This window comes from Crocodylus siamensis, chromosome 11 (assembly GCF_052110815.1).
Source record: "Crocodylus siamensis isolate JL-2025a chromosome 11, ASM5211081v1, whole genome shotgun sequence".
NCBI lineage: Eukaryota > Metazoa > Chordata > Crocodylia > Crocodylidae > Crocodylus > Crocodylus siamensis.
In genome coordinates, this window is record NC_143405.1 from 18,381,360 (window position 1) to 18,398,198 (window position 16,839).

The window sequence follows — 16,839 nt, forward strand, 5'->3', positions numbered from 1 at the left end:
CTGTGTGAGCCTTAACAACACAGGTCTTAGGATTTTACCAGTAATTTATGGCTCTTTGACTAGGCAAACAGAGCCAGGAACAATCTGGGACAGTCTTGGTGGGTTCCTTGCATCTTTTAACTCCATCAGCCAGGACTGGAAAGGGAGTCAGTAGGGAACTCAATGCAATCACCAGCCATGATGCCCAGAGCAAGGGTATTATCACACAGCCATTAAACAGACTTCTCCCTTCCTAGGGCCAGCAGCCACCTGGCCACAGCAAGGTAATTGCAACCCTGACCCGTATATGCTTTCCACAGTGCTGATAGTTGCCAAATGAGCTTTGGTGCTAAGCCTGAACATTGAATGGTACACAGTATGTCCAGCTCCTGTATGCTTAATGTTTTTCTGAGAAACTATCAGATTTCCAGTCTGACCAGTGCTGTACCAAGAGGGGGAAAGTAGGGCAACTGCCCTGGGCGCCAAAGTGAACGAGCACCAACAGGCACTGCCCAGCCAGGGCAGGGCACAGGATGGAGCCGCAAGCGGCGTGTTTGGGAGGTGCAGGGGTGGGGGAAGGGTAGCTCCCACCACTGCATGCACTCCCAGGCAAGCATGGAGGAGGGGGGTGCCCCCCAGATCCATGCACAGGGCAAGGGCAGGCTGCCGCTGAGGGCTTTGCCCCAGGTGCCAAACTTCTCTGCCATGGCACTGCAACCATTCCACACACACGAGTCAGATGATGAGCGTGACCTGCCACTGCTGTCACAGTGACACAGCTCAGACATTTTAACATGCCTGATTGTAGCGTAACTCCTTCCCTGTGCAATGCTGCAGCTGGCAAGAAACAGTGTTTGAAATCATCTGCACTCTAATGCTGTTTGCACACATGCCCATTACACATAATGGAAAGCTGAATTGTGGCTGATTTGCTGTGAAAGAGGAGAAAATTGGATGAGGGAAGCTAGTTAGCAGGGCTGTCTTCTAAATTAAATGCCTCTCAGAAAACATCATAATAACTTAGAAAATATCACAATAATCTAACAAGAGGGCCCCATATTAGCCTTAATTTCCAGGAGGTTCGGGGCAGAGAGGAAAATGCAAGAAAGAGGAAAAATCTCCATTTTGTAAAACGAGGAAGGAAGTGGACTAAGAGTTTAGCTGAAAGGAATTATGTGGTTTGGACTTGAACAAATCTTTGGGGGAAAGCTAGTTTTCATGAGTCTTACACTTGTTCAAATTAATCCAAAACCCAAAGCAAAGCAGCAAAGTCTGCCAAGCATCCACTCCAAAAACCTTTGCTTTCCAAGTCAGTTCACAAACCAACCTGCAGCCCTGAACCACAATGCCACTTCTTTCAAACCAGTGCCAGATCTTACTCCCTAAAGCCCTATCCCAGGCCCATGGGATGACATGGAGCCATGTCATCTGGCCCATGGAGCTCCCAGAGGGACTGAGAATTTGCGGATGGGGGCCTACTACCAAAAAATGGGGGCACAGAGCTCCATTAGGAAAGCATGTCCATGGCAGCAGGGGAGTGATGACTGTGTTAACCCCCATGACCACCACCTCTCGCTGTACTACCACCATGTCCAGATTCAGTCCACAGGCTGTCCCAGGCTTAGATCTGGGGCTGGGGTCAGTTTGATACCCCTGCCTCATACAAAAATAACTGCACACGCTCATATCAGCATGGCAAGCCCAGATGGTTCAAGTGAGACAGAAGTAAATATGGACCATTATCTAGGTACATTGTTTGTAACCAAGTGAATAATCAGCAGGGAAAACCATTAGAGACATTAAGTATAAAAAACACAACGTTCTGGAGAGCGGGAGCAGCTGGTGATTTTACCCACATGAACACAGCTTGAGCAGCAGCAGCCACCATGAAGCCAGCATGCACTCCTCCCAAAGGAAACAGCTCAGCTTCCTTGGGCAGTCGCTGAAGTGTGCTTAGCTTTGAAGGTCTCCACACTTCTGCAGCTATATCCGCTCACCATAAAACAAAACAGTCCACATAAGTACCAAAGGGCTCGTTAGGCATTAGATGGGGGGTACCAAGGTCATCCATCAGGGGGCTTAGGTGTCTCTACACTAATGCGAGGAGCATGGGGAACAAGCAGGAGGAACTTACATTCCTGCTTGCAAACAAAGATTTCAACCTGGTTGGGTTATCAGAAACTTGGTAGGACCCTACCCATGATTGGGTCATGGGCATTGAGGGCTATAGGCTGTACAAACAAGACAGAGTGGGAAAAAAGGTGGGGGGGCATTGCTCTCTATGTTAAGAAGCAATACACACCTTTAATAATCAAGATGGGGTCGGAAGAGGGGAAAATTGAGATACTGTGGGTCAAAATACAACAGGGTCAGGGGAAAGGGACTTGGTGGTGGGCTCTATTACAGACCACCACACCAGGAGGATGCCTTAGACCTGAAATTCTTGAGGCAGGTCTCAGAGGTGGTACCCTCAAGGGACATAGTTGTCATGGGTGACCTAAACTACCCTGATATCTGCTAGGAGGAGCAATTAGCTGGGTCTGCCCATTCACATAGGTTCCTAACTAGCATACAGGACCATCACCTGACGTAGGAGGTATATGGTCCCACTAGGGTAAATGCCTTACCTGACTTAGTGCTTGCTACAGAGGATGACCTGGTGGGGGGTCTGCAGATACGGGATAACCTAGGGGCTAGGGACCACCAATTGTTAGAATTCACTATCAGGCAAAAGGTGGGAAAAATAACTAGTAGGGCAGAAGTGCTAGACTTCAGAAAGGCTAACTTCAATGAGCTCAGGAGATTAGTATGCGAGGCACTGAAGGGCAAGAGCATTGGTGCGATGGGAGTCCAGAAAGGGTGGGCGTTCCTTAGGGAAATGATGCTTGAGGCACAAAAGGGGACCATCCCAGTGCACATAAAGAGAGGCGAAAGAGCCAAGAAACCCTCTTGGTGGAACAGGGAAATCCAGGAGAGCCTAGGGAGGAAAAGAGAGGCATACAGACTGTGAAAGCAGGGGGTAGCCACCTGCTTGGCCCGCACTTGCAGGGAGGCAGTCGGATAGACCAACGAGTGCTTGGCATCTGTATTCCTGACCATGGATAAAGACACATCTCCCAGAGGGCCTATAGACAGGCACAGGAGGGACTAACTCACCAACAGTTAGCGCTGACCTAGTGAAGGGGCATTTGGAAGGGCTGGACGTGTTTAAGTCAGCAAGCCTGGACAATCGTCATCCAAGGGTGCTGAAGGAATTGGCCAGTGTCATTGCAGAACCACTGGCAAGGTTGTTTGGGTGCTCATGGTGCTCAGGACAGGTCCCAGAGCACTGGAAAAGGACCATTGTGGCCTCTATTTTCAAGAAGGGGAGAAAGGATGACCTGGATAACAATAGGCCAGGTAGCCTCACCTCTATCCTTGGGAAACCTTTGAAAAAATTGTTAAAGATCACATTTGTGGAAGTCCAGTAGGAAAAATAATGCTGAAGGGCAGCCAGCATGGCTTCACAGCAGGTAGATCCTGCCTGACTAACCTTGTTTCTGTTTATGACCAGGTCACAAAATGCTTAGATGCAGGAACTGAGGTAGACGTCATCTACTTGAATTTTAAAAAGGGCTTTGATACAGTGTCACATCCCATTCTTATAAACAAATTAGGTGATTGTGGTGTTGATTACTACACGGTCAGGTGGATGGAGAATTGGCTTATGGGGCGCACGCAGAGGGTGGGTAGTGGTGGATGGGTCGTTTTTGACTTGGAAAAATGTGGGCAGTGGAGTTCCCAAAGGTTTGGTCTCTGGACCGGTGCTGTTCAATATCTTCATCAGTGATTTGGATGAAGGCGTGGAAAGCACTCTGCCCAAATTTGCAGACGACATCAAATTATGGGGCAAAGTAAACACGCTGGAGGGCAGGGAGCAGATTCGGGTGGATTTGGACAGGTTGGGACTGTGGGCAGAACAGAATAGGATGCAGTTTAACAAGGATAAGTGCAAAGTGTTACATCTAGGGAGAAAGAATCACCAACACACCTACAGGCTGAGAGGTGACTTCCTAAGCAGCAGAAAGGGATCTTGGAGTCATAGTTGACTCCAAAATGAACATGAGCTGTCAATATGATGAAGTGATAAGTAAAGCCAACTGCCGTCTTTCATGCATTAGAAGGTGCATCACAAGCAGGTCCAGGGAGGTGATACTTCCCCTCTGTGACATTGGTAAAACCGCAGCTGGAGTACTGCATCCAGTTCTGGGCAGCGCACTGCAAGAGGGATGTGGATAACCTGGAGAGGGTTCAGAGAAGGGTTACTTGTATGGTTATGGGCCTATAGGTAAGATCCTATGAGGAGAGATTGAGGGACCTGAATCTCTTCAGCCTTTACAAAAGAAGGCTGAGAGGGGATCTTGTAGCCATCTACAAACCCACCGTGGGGGGACAATAAGGAATAGAAGATACTCTGTTTACCAGGGCTTGGGGTTACTAGGAACAATGGCCATAAACTGATGGAGAGCAGATTTAGATTAGACATTAGGAAAAATTTCTTTATGGTGAGGGTTGCCAACACCTGGAATGGGCTTCTAAGGGAGGTGGTGCTCTCCCCTACCTTGGAGGTCTTTAAGAGGAGACTGGACAAGCACCTAGCTGGGGTCACCTGACTCCAGTGCTCTCTCTTGCCCAGGGCAGGGGGGTCAGACTCAATGATCTACTGGGGTCCCTTCCAACCCTAAAAATCTATGAAATCTATGAAAAGGAAAATCTTTGTGGATAATATCCTTCAAATAGGATGCAGCTGCATGGGGTCTTATCTTCCCACCAGCACACTGTCAAAATTTCTCATTGGTGCTAACCTTAGGGACAGGGACAGAAATTACTTATAAACCTGTATAAGTGATTAGAAACTTCTTCAGATCTATAACACAAAAGAAGTTTGGTGCACATAAACTGCTTTCAGAATGGCTGAAACCAGTTTAAGATAAACCTGGATGGATGTAGTATCAGACTTAACTGATTTAGGTTAAAATGGCTTACTGAACTTCTGTCCCAAATCCCCTCCAGATTCAAGTTAACTCTCAGTCCCCCAGCATCCCAGGTTGCTTTAAACCTCCCCCTAACACCCCGCCACTCTCCCCACAGGGTGGGCAGACTAGCCTTGGCCTAAGCTATCTGCTCCAGCCCAGCTGGGTGGCGTGCTCTCGCACCCTCCATTTTCTGGCCTGGGCCACCACAGGAATATGACTGTATTTCTGGAATCAAATGTGAATATCTGCTCCCTCACTTATTGGTTTAATCTGTGCAGCTCAGACTAACCTGCAAAGATTGAATCGATTCAGCCTCAGGCTTTTTGATCATCTGTACTTAACCTTATATACATATAATCAATGCTTAAAATTCCAGTAGCGGCCAAGGGCTTCTGTGACTCTCAACATTGCTAATACTAACAGAGATGAAATTGCAGCAGCAAGGTTGCCTTGATACAGCTTTCCAAGCTGGTTGTTCCTGTAGTTAATATGTCAGCACTCCACAGCCTGTTTTGTATCAACTGATGCTTTGCATGCACACTGAGCTCTCCATAGCAAAGAAGTCCTCGGTCCTCAGGCCCGCACTGTTCAACATCTTCATCAGTGACTTGGACGAGGGGGTAAACAGCACCCTGTTCAAATTTGCTAATGACACCAAGATGTGGGGGGACGTGGGCACAGTAGAAGGAAGGAATAGGCTGCAATCAGACCTAGACAGGTTACAGGGGTGGGTGGACAAGAATAGGATGGGATTCAACACCGACAAGTGCAAGTTGCTGCACCTGGGGAGGAACAACTGGCACCATACCTACAGGCTGGGCAACTCCCTTCTCATCAGTGCAGAGGCAGAAAAGGATCTTGGAGTTGTCATTGATAAACATGGGCCGGCAGTGTGGGGCGGCAGTCAGGAAGGCCAACCGCACCTTGTCATGCATCCACAGATGCATCTCAACCACGTCCGAGGAGGTGATCCTCCCCCTCTATGCAGCACTGATCAGGCTGCAGCTGGAGTACTGCGTCCAGTTCTGGGTGCTGCACTTCAGGAGGGGTGTGGGCAACATGGAGAGGGTCCAGAGGAGGCCACTCGCATGATCAGGGGGCAGCAGGGCAGGCCCTACAAAGAGAGGCTACGGGACCTGAACCTGTTCAGCCTCCACAAGAGAAGGCTGAGGGGGGATCTAGTGGCCTGTTATAAACTAGTCAGGGGGGATCAGCAGGCACTGGGGGAGTCCCTGTTCCCCCGAGCACTACCAGGAGTGACCAGGAATAACGGTCACAAGCTGGCAAAGGGTGGATTCAGATTATACATCAGGAAGCGCTACTGCACGGTCAGGGCAGCTAGGATCTGGAACCAACTTCCAAGCGAAGTGGTGCTGGCTCCTATCCTGGGAGTCTTTAAGACAAGGCTAGACGAACACCTTGCTGGGGTCGTTTGACCCCAGTACTCTTCCCTGCCATGGCAGGGGGTCGAACTTGATGATCTGCTCACGTCCCTCCCGACCCTACTAACTATGAAACTATGAGTCTATGGCCCTGTCCTGTGACGCTTGCCACTCAAATCCAGGCACAGCTCCCCAGAGCAGGCAGACTGCAGGTGTGTAGCCGAGGAGCAGCTGCATCGTTGGCAGAACAATAAGTATTACTTACTGGTGGTGCTAGTAGTGCTGTTTCTAGCTAAGGATGCTCAGTATTTTCCACTTTGAGACCATGATTTTGGTCTTTAACTTTGCCAGATTTTAACTGTCTGGGCTCAAATTTTCCATACTATCTGCTCCGACTGAGTTTTTGTTGCTGTTGTATTGGAAGTTTTTGTATCTGAGGCTAAGGAAGAAATACATTGATTTGTCCATGTTAAAAAAAAAAAATTCTTACCACCATTTCACTGAGAAGATAAGCTCTCTCAGTGCTCTGATGGTTTTGAGAACTGGGAGCAAAGGGCCCCATTTTTTGTGTCCCAGCGATGCCTTTTGCTGTCACTATGAAAACAAGAACACCTACATTTAGCTGATGAACCTCTCAAAAAACTCAGCCCAGCAGCAACATTGCCTGTTGGATCTGCAGTGAATGTGCTTCAGAGCTGCAGAAACTGAGCATTTGAATTCTAGGGAAGTTGTGGACTCTCCATCAATGGAGGTGTTCAAGATGAGACCGGACAGCCACTGGTCAGGGATGATCTAGGCCAGTGTTTCTCAACCCGTGGGTCGTGACCCAACAGTGGATTGGGAGAAGATATGAAAGGGTCACAAACAAACTTTAAAAATAAGTCAACAACATTTTAAAATGGATTTTCTTTGAAAGGAGAAAAACATGGGAAACCGTGGCTGTTAGAATTCCAGCTTGCAAGGGGCTGCTTGGGGCCACCCCCGCCCCACACACTGGGGGGCTAGGCCCTGGGGGGTGGAGGGTAGTGGGTCCGGAGGGAAGGGCACTAGGTTGGGACTGTTTACAAATGGGTCCTAGTATAAAAAAGGGTTGAGAAACACTTATCTAGGCATAGCTATGCCTCTGTTTTACGAGGGGTATTTTCCATGCTCCTGCACTTTGCTGGTTTCCACGTGGGGCTGGGAGGGAATCCCACCCTGTACCCCCACTGCTACATGCTATCGGGGGCTGGGGGAGGGGGTGGTTAAGCCTTCCTCGGAGAAATTGGGCGTAAGCTGCAGGCTGGGGATTGTGACTGGGGGGTGCCAATGCTCCTGTTGAGACTTGAATCCAGAGATTCCTGGCTAAAGGGTCTTGCCCCTCCACTCGGGGTCAGAGCAATTGCTATATTTGCGGTCAGGAAGGAAGGTATTTCACCTCACAGTCAGATTGGTACATACTGCGTGGGGGTTATCTTCCCCCGTAGCCGAGGGCATGGCCCTCTTCCTGGAATCTCTTGAGCACCTATTAATAAAGTTTTACAGAAACAGGGCATTGGCTTCTGTGGTCCCCCTGCTTCACCTGTGGCAAGTCAGGTGTCATGTCTTGTGTTACGTCACAGCTGACTGCATAGTTTTACCAGGAAGCTAAATCACAGATTTGTTTAGGATGCTTTGGGTAGGGATGAGTCTGCCTCAGGCAGGGGGTTGGGCTAGATGCCCTATGTGGGCTCCTGCCCTACTTCTCCGTGATTCTGTGCGCAAGGCATTTTTTTCAAGCCTTTGTTCTGGCAGTGGGGGATGCTGCAGTCCTGAGCACAAGAACTGAAAGCAGGGAGCCTGTCATCTCTGCTTTCAGCAACCCTTTTGCCCTGGCATTCAGGCATGTGAAGACTAGAAAGGTGGCAGGCTGCTTGGAATACCAAGGGCCGAGGAGCACTGGGAAGGGAGCCAGTGGGTTGGGTTGGAGTAAGGCACGGAGAAGAGAAGGGGCCGTGGTATACAAGAACAGAGGAGGATGGGGACAGGAGTTGGGTTGGAGTGTGGGCAGGAGTGAGGGAAGTGGATTATAGAAGAGAAACTTTGGACAAGATCCTGGGGGAAGTGCAGGGATGAATGAAAGGGGAAGGGAACAGGTGTGGGAAAGTGGGTGGATCAGGAGCCGACATGGAGGAAAGCAAGAGCCAAGGATGGAACATGCAGTGAAGGACATAGGAACCAAGTCATGGTGGAGGCAGAGGAGGGGGCGGGTAGGTGTGGATAAAAGCAATGGGGAAAGAAAGCAGGAATAGGGGGGATAGAAGATGGGCTCGAGCAAACAGACCCTGGCTTTAAAAGGAATTGAATACAAGTTCAATACAAGAATCTCAGAAAGATCACAAACTCATTGCAATATCCGAGCTGTATCTTTAACAAACTGAAAGGGCATTGTCTGCTCTGGCCACCTTCTTACTGCAGGACCCAACTAGGTCACTGCTGGGAACCAGCATCTCTCCAGATTTATTCACAATTAGACACATTTTTCAAAGCATGAGACTAAACTGCATTCATCCGAGGTAACGAAGTTTGTGCAAAATCAGGTAACGCTGCATACAGTTTGCACTGCTCAGGTGTTTGTTTTTTTTAAAAGCATAACCTTGAACATCAGCCTAAGCTGCTAAGGTAATAACTTAGTACATGGTTTTTATTTAACTGCAGATTAAGAGTCTGGACTAAGATATCCCCATTTCAGAGTTAACAGAGGATGTGTGGAGGAAGAAAGGTTGCAAGTCAGGAGCATGTGGGGACCTTGATTTTATAAAGCTGTGTTTTTCAAGAGTAACATAAGTGGTGCATCAGCTAAAATACATGAAGTGTGATATTCAGATGTGCATTGGCTGCAGCAAAGGGAACGTGTTTGAGCAGGCTGCTAAAATGTCATTCTGTTCATAATTACTAAGCTCTCACACTTTCTACGGATGTGCCCAGTCACCCAAAATACCACACTGGAGGTGCTTAATATAAAGAAAGGGTTCTAATATAAAGTCTCACGTTTCCGTTTCCCCCCACATCTGTCCTTTGTCTTCATTTTTCCATCTTAGAACCTAATTCTCAACTCACACAAGTAGTTTTATTCACATAATGCTACTAAATTCACTGGGATTGCTTATCTTTCTAAGGACTGCTCACCCAGAACAGAGGTAGAGGACTTAAGCCCTTGCCCAGAGGGAGCTTACAGAGTAAGGTCTACCTCCCTAAAAGTTTCCAAAACAACCAAAACAGCTTGAGGTGCTGTCCCTTCCAACCCTAAACTTCTGTGAATCTGTGTGTGTGAAGCTCTGATAACTTTAATCAGTTTTAGGGCATCCAAATTCCCACTCACTTTAACATTAGACGGAACAACGTTCATTTATGAGTGCGGTCATACACCACCAGGGTAACCTTACATTTTATTCCGAAGTAAAGTTACCCTGGTGTTCAGAGCGGACACACGCGCTTTCTTAAGGTAACAACTAGCCACAGTAGGCACTATTACAAAACCTTGCCACTAGGTGGCAGGAGAACCAGGAATAGCCCCTGAATATTGAGCAAAAGTCTTTGTGAGGATGAACCTGGCAAGAAGAGCCGGTCACACGAGTGTTATACATCATTTTCTTTCCTTTCTGATAGATAATTTTACCCCACTGTGGAGTAACTTGTACTGGTGTAAGACTGTTCACTATGTGTTTGTTCTACCTTTACCCCAGAATTAGCTCAAATTATTCACTGTGAAGTAAACATGTTGTGTCCACATCCTGCGATGCCACAGGCCATATCTTTGGACAATAGCTCAAGGGCCAGAGCCTCAAGAGGTGCTACGCTGACTTATGCCAGCAAGTAATCTGGCCCAGTCCCTCCACACAGCGCTCTTCTACCCATCTGGTGCCTGCATCCACTGAGCTCACAGCCAAGGCCACCTCGGTCCTGTCACCTTGCCAGGAGGATCTAGAGCGTGGAAAGACTTTACTAGCATATCAAGACAAACGAATTCTTGTGGGCGATACCTTGTATTAGACCAACTGTATGTATTTTTACTAAGATAGTCATAAAGAGGTTTCCCCCACTTTATACAGCTTCTGTGTGTGCAATTTGCTCTGATGCAATGACCCTTTTTATACCAAAAATTTGTTATATGCGAGGTAAATTCACTCTTACGTGATCAGTGTAGTGGAAGGCCACAGTCAGCTGCTTTGTGCAGTGCATTGTGGGAGTGACGTGCACCAAAATATAGGCTCTTGTTTGGATCTGTGCTCCTCTCTCGATGTCTGCAACACGTGTTTCTGTAGTTGCCATCCCCATTATGATAGTGCCCTGTGCTTGTGTGTACTGTCTGCTGTTGGGGGGTACCAAAATTGTCTTGTAAAAGTGGTAGAAATGGGTCTGGGGGTCAGTACAGTCCAGGTCTTGGAACGTATCCCTATTTGTTACATTGTAAAGTGGGCTCCCTTTATGCAAATTCGAGTGATGTGCTGTTTTCCAGGAATGCATGCACAGCATATAGCGAGGGAAATCTGTATAATAATCACACAAAGCACTCAGCTAAATAGTTATAAAGTACTTTACATGCCTTAACAGATTAATGCACATCAAAACCAAGGAAAAGACTTAAATAATCAGCCACATACATCTTGACTTCATCTCATTTCCAGGAAGTTCAACATTCAGAGTCACAACTGCAGGTACAAGGGGCTTGTCTTCGCTCTAAAATCAGCTTGTATCAGAACATGACTTGGTGCAAACACTGTGATATTACATTACCCTCCAGTCCGTGTAGACAGGAATCAGTTCTGTTTCTCTTCTGGCTATGCACAGAATCTACTTGCAACCAGCTGTTGGATTTAAACTCATGTCAGTCAGCATGTACCTGGGTGGCTAAACACTGTGTTTAGTACAATGTTAGCTGCAACAACTGCAGAAGGTCACATACTAACAGGATCACAGCTTTTGAGTGAAGAAAGGGCTCTGGAGGCAACCAGAGGATTTCATAAGATGTAGCGTGGGTGTGACAGTGAGGCAGGGGGCTTCAACCTGTCTACTTTCTCCTATTTATACACTGGGATGATAGTAATAACTCTTCAGTTTGTCTACCCATTTGTCTCCCAGGGAGAAGGGCACAGGGCTGCATGGAGCCTCCAGGAAGAGGCACATCTTCTGCTCTTTAGCTTGTTGTTTCTTTCTTTCTTTTTTTTTTTTTTAGGATCCTTGCACTTTGCACCAATTGACCATTATGTTTCCTATGCCCATAAAGCAATCAACACACTTTCCATCTAAGTGACTTGTATTTGAGATTAAAGTAAAGAAAAAGAGCAACTGTAAAGTCTTTGTAAGAGCAAGCCTTGCTATGTGTGTCTCTCCATAATACAGCATCATAGAAAAATAGGGTTGAAAGGAATCTCAAGAGATCAACTAACCCAATCCCAATCTTGTACCTTAAACCCCGCTTATAGCCCTGCTGTTCTGTGCCACCTCCGGGAGGCAAGCCACTTACATAAAAAGGCTCAGCACACAGGAAACTAAACCCTATCCGTCACTCTCATGGTGTTCATTTCTATCGCTAGTGCTTAGGCCCAGGCAAGGTTATGAACACAGTGTCTTAGTTTTCTAACCCACAAGGCCAAACTAAAGATCAATCCATCTGTCAGCTCCACAACTTATTCTGCTGATTTTAAGCAGCAGAGATTGCAGCAGCCTGTTAAATGGATTTGTTACGGCCAGTGGACAGCTCCTGTATGCTGGGGGGGATTTTTCTGGACAGACGGAGAATGGTAGAGGAAAGCCAGAGGAGGAAAAGGTAAATATGCACTGATAGGATGAGTCACAGCGATTAGCTGATTTGTCCAAATGTAAGATTCATTTGGAGGCCTTTCTCTATCCGTGGGTGGAAGGAAGCCATTTATTATGAGCGTGGCAGAAGGAGGTGAGGGGCTGATGCGCTTTGCTGTCATGTGCATGCACGCATGTGTCCAGGGGTTTCCATGGCTTCCCAACGTCATGTCTGGCATATAGCTGGAAAGCACAGCTAATTACGAGACAGACAGAGTCATCTCCTGCCCCTGCAGAGATTTACAAAGATCTGTTGTATGTGCTCTCATCCCAGAGCAGGAGGTTAGAAACTAATGTGCTGCAGTTCTCTCAACCGAATCAGTGGGTAAAGCAGCGTGCCTTGGGATCGCACTGCTCAGTGAGCTGGAGAAGTCTGCTGCCTGTCTGTGGCTTAGACACCTTGTCTATGTCCGTGATGTCCACGTACTCGTGAAAGGAAAGCAAATTTGCAAGAAGTCTGCACACAGCCATAGGATGGGCAGCAGCTCTTAGAAACCAACCGGACATAGCATTATAAAGTGACCTCAGAGTAGCCAAGCTGCCCAGTACAGACGCTGACCACTAAAAATCCTTCATGTAGACACTCATTGGGAGGAAAAATTAATCTCAAAAAACAGCGTTGAATGCTGGAAGGCCTTGATATTGTGTGTGTGCGTGCGTGCATGTCCTAGGACTGAGCTGATACAAAAGTACTCCAGTCTTGTTCCTGGGGTCCCCAGGTCCTGGAGGCATGTCCTGTCTGCTTTCACAGAAAATCGTCTGGAGTTTTAAGCCTCCACAACTGTGAAAGAAAGATACTTTCTCACACACCCCCTGTCCCTTTCACCCCACAGTCCAGTGGCATCTCTTCTAGCATGCAGACAGCTGGAAGCAAGTTTGGGCAGAGACAGCAGAAAAGGGGAGAAAACAACAGGATTTAGCCTGGAGCCTCTGCTAGTACTAGCCCCTTATAATGCATGTACACATGGTGCATATATGTGCAGTGGGGAAAACACTGGAACAAGCTTGGCCCTAGTCCCTGTTGCCATTCTGGACACATGAGGAAGAGGAGACGGCTGCTGCCCTGGACTCTCTGTGAGGGGAAAAGGGGTTTTTGCTACCAGCACTCCATGTAGGGTGAGACCAGGGTCCAGGGCCAAAACACAAAGAAATACTTCCTGTCATGGTGTATCCAGGACCTTAGTAGCATAACTAAGGAACGAGCAGGACACTAGCCCTGGGTGCCAGCTTTGGGGGGAGGGAAAGAAGGAGGGACCAACTCTGGACTCACCATCACCCCGGGAGCAGACACTGCTCGCTTATGCCTCTGCAGGGCGTTACTCTAGCCCAGCACTGAGGAGACCAGCAGAGCTGTGCTGCGCATCATTGGCCTCTCACTGCGATCAGAAGCTAAAGCTCAGTAAAATGTTTGGTACAATTTTAATGGAAAAAGTAATATAACTGGAATTAATTTCTACACCTATGTTATGTGGCCAGCTTGCTGATTAATGGCAACCATCCCTTCAGTCATGCCTTACCAACCTACCCTTCAGGTACCCTACCTTGCCCTGAAGCGCAAATGGCAGTACAAGGCCTAGGCATTGTGGTTGGTCCAGCTCCGTCAAAGTTCAGCAAGGGGACCAGCTGCAAACCCTAGGTTTGTTACAAGAGCTTACCCTTACAAATTGTGGTCACGTGATGCATCAGGCATGCTTACCTTGAATGAGCCTCCCCAGATTGCACATCACCCAGCCAATCCCAAGTGGCACTTATTGACTCGTGCTCTTCAACACACAATGTACAGGGGAGTTTCAATGCACTTTCTAACAAAAAACATATGCTGGAGATGTTTGATTTACAGGCTTTCCCTATGAAAAAATCACTGTCTATTAGTGACTGAATTAAATGCACGAAGCTACATATACACTAGCAGGGCTTGGGGAAAGACTTGGCTAATTAATTCAACCATCACTTCTGAGCATCTATTTCTCGTGTTAGACAAAGAAATCAAATGTAGTTTTTGGACAGGTGGGGAGTACTACCTTTGCCCCATCTGTCCCCAGCAGCCTGCTTGGAACAGCAAGGAGTCCTTGCTAATAAATGTCAAGGTTTGTGTTAACAGTAATGCTGAAAATCAGGAGAAGGAGCAATGGTAAAGCCAAGGAAAGAGCAGGATCCAGAACCCTATGAAACCAGGCAAGTTCCCCTGTTGAACCCTAGGAAATACAGGTATTAAGAGCTCTGCATTATGATGCCAAATTATTACCACTAATTATGCCTAGCAGGTGGATCTTGTTAGCTCCAAGCAGGATGCAAGAAGTGTTCGGCAGTTCAGTTTGGCAGATGCATGATGTAGGTCCCATGAAGCCAGTAGTACAACATCATTACATTTCCCAGAAATGATGGATGAATATTTTCTACCACAAAAGGTATTGAGCCCACCAGGAGGTAACTCTGTTTTAGACCTCATTAAGCTTGATAAAGGCAGGGCTGGACTGGGGGCTGATAGTTGCTTAGGGACAAATGAGCATGATCTGATTTCATTCAAGATGGGCAAACAAAAGATGTTCTGTTTGCCCATCATTAATACAAATACTTAACACTTCTAAAGGACTAATCACAACACAAGAAGAATACTGAGCATAACTGACTAAAACTGAAAAAAATTAGGAAAAATATAGATGAAAACAGGGAAATCTTGAAGGAGAGGTTAGTGGGTGGCCAAAATGCCATACCACAATCAAGAAAGAGGACAACATTGACTAAGAACCGTAGGCAACTCATAAGGGGGGGGGGGATATGCCCCCCTGAGATTGGTTGCTGTTGCCACCGGCTTCTACGGGCAATCATTGCTTGCCAGCACCCCTTCACCCCCCAACACTGCCACTAGCTTCTGCAGGCGGTCGCCGCTCACAAGCCCCTACCCCCTTGCTGCTGTCACCAGCTTCTGGGGGTGGTCACCGCTCACCACCCCACCGACGCTGCTGCCCACACATTGTGCCTCCCTCCCCCCATCTCAGGAGGCACCACTCATTCATGCTAAGAACCCATGTACAATAACTGATAAGGGAAGCTAAAGACATTGAGGAAAAAATCATGGCCAGCAGGACTAAAAATAAGAACAAGGTCTTTTAAATATGTTGCAAACACCCAAAAAAACATCCTAGAAATGATGCATGACCATTTCTAGATGGCAATGGTAAAATTGTTAATGATGCTTAAAAAGCGCATCAGTTTCAATAACTATATCTGTTTTTGTTTGAAAATAAACAGGGCCATGTGCTTGTATCAAATGAGGATGAAGCACTCTCCTGTTGATTAGTAACTAAGGAGGTTGTTGGATAATATCTACTGGGAATTATTGTTTTTTAAATCAACAGTCCCAGATAATTTGCACCCAGGAGTCTTAGAACAGCTAGCTGAGGAGACCCCCCCACTTGCTGATGCTCATTTTTAGTAAATCTCAGAAAACTGAAGACTAGCAAAAGTACAAACATGATGCCAATAGTCAAAACACAGGATTGCTCGGATGACTGTAGGCCTGTTAGCCTGACACCAAACTTCTCTAAAATAAGGCAAAACTGATGAAGGATACAATTAATAAAGAATGAAGGAAGACAACTACAGTTAGCACAACATGATCTTACTGCAAACAGGTCTTGTTAAACAAATGTAATTTCACGCTGAGAATATTACACATGTAGTAGATATATACAGTAGTCTATGGAAAATACTTGGTATTTTTCAAGGCAGCTTACTTAATACTACATGTGTTTTGATAAATAAATTAGCACCATAACGTACCAATAAAACACATGTTAAGCAGATCAAGAACTAGTTTATTGATAGATCTCAAATAGTAGTCATTACAAAAGGGGGAATGTTATGGGATTTTGCAGGAATCTACATTAGGCTGGATACTAAACAACATTTTTATCACTGTTTTGGAAGTAAATATAAAATGACTATGGCTAAAATTACAGGTAACAGAAATAGTGGTGGAATAGCAACAAACAACAGCAGAACAACCAGAGTGATCTGGATTGTGTAGTAAGCTGGGTCCTCCAGACAAAATACATTGTCATACAACATAGGGAGATAAAATGCAAGATTTAGCTACTCTTTATCCTGAAGAGCATCAACTAAAAAGGATTTAGAGGTCATCATGGAAAAGCCCTTGATCATGAGCTGCAAGAGCAAAAGAGCTAATATGATCTTTGGTTATAAAAACTTGGATGTCATGAAAAGAAGGGAGATGATTGAGCTTGTGCTAAGACTGAAAGCAGAATGCTGCATTCATGGCTGGTGTTCACCTTCTAAGAAAAGATGTTAAAAACCTGGAGAGGACGCAGAATATCTGAAGGCTGTAGAAGAATGTCAAGCAAACATATTTTTGAAAACTCAGTCTCTTTCGCTTAACAAAAATGACTGAGAGATGATTTGATTACAATGTGCAATTACTTTTGCCAAGAGCAAAGGCTGAGTACCTAGAGTTCTCCTGAAGTTACTGAAGAAAGGCTTAGCAAGAACCTGTAGCTAGGGGCTGAAAGCAGACAAAATTCAAACTTAAAATAAAGGTGCAATTTTTAACAGTGCAGCTGATAAACCATTAAAATAAATTCCCAAGGGAAAGAGTCAACATCACTGTCTCTTGGGCTAAGTAC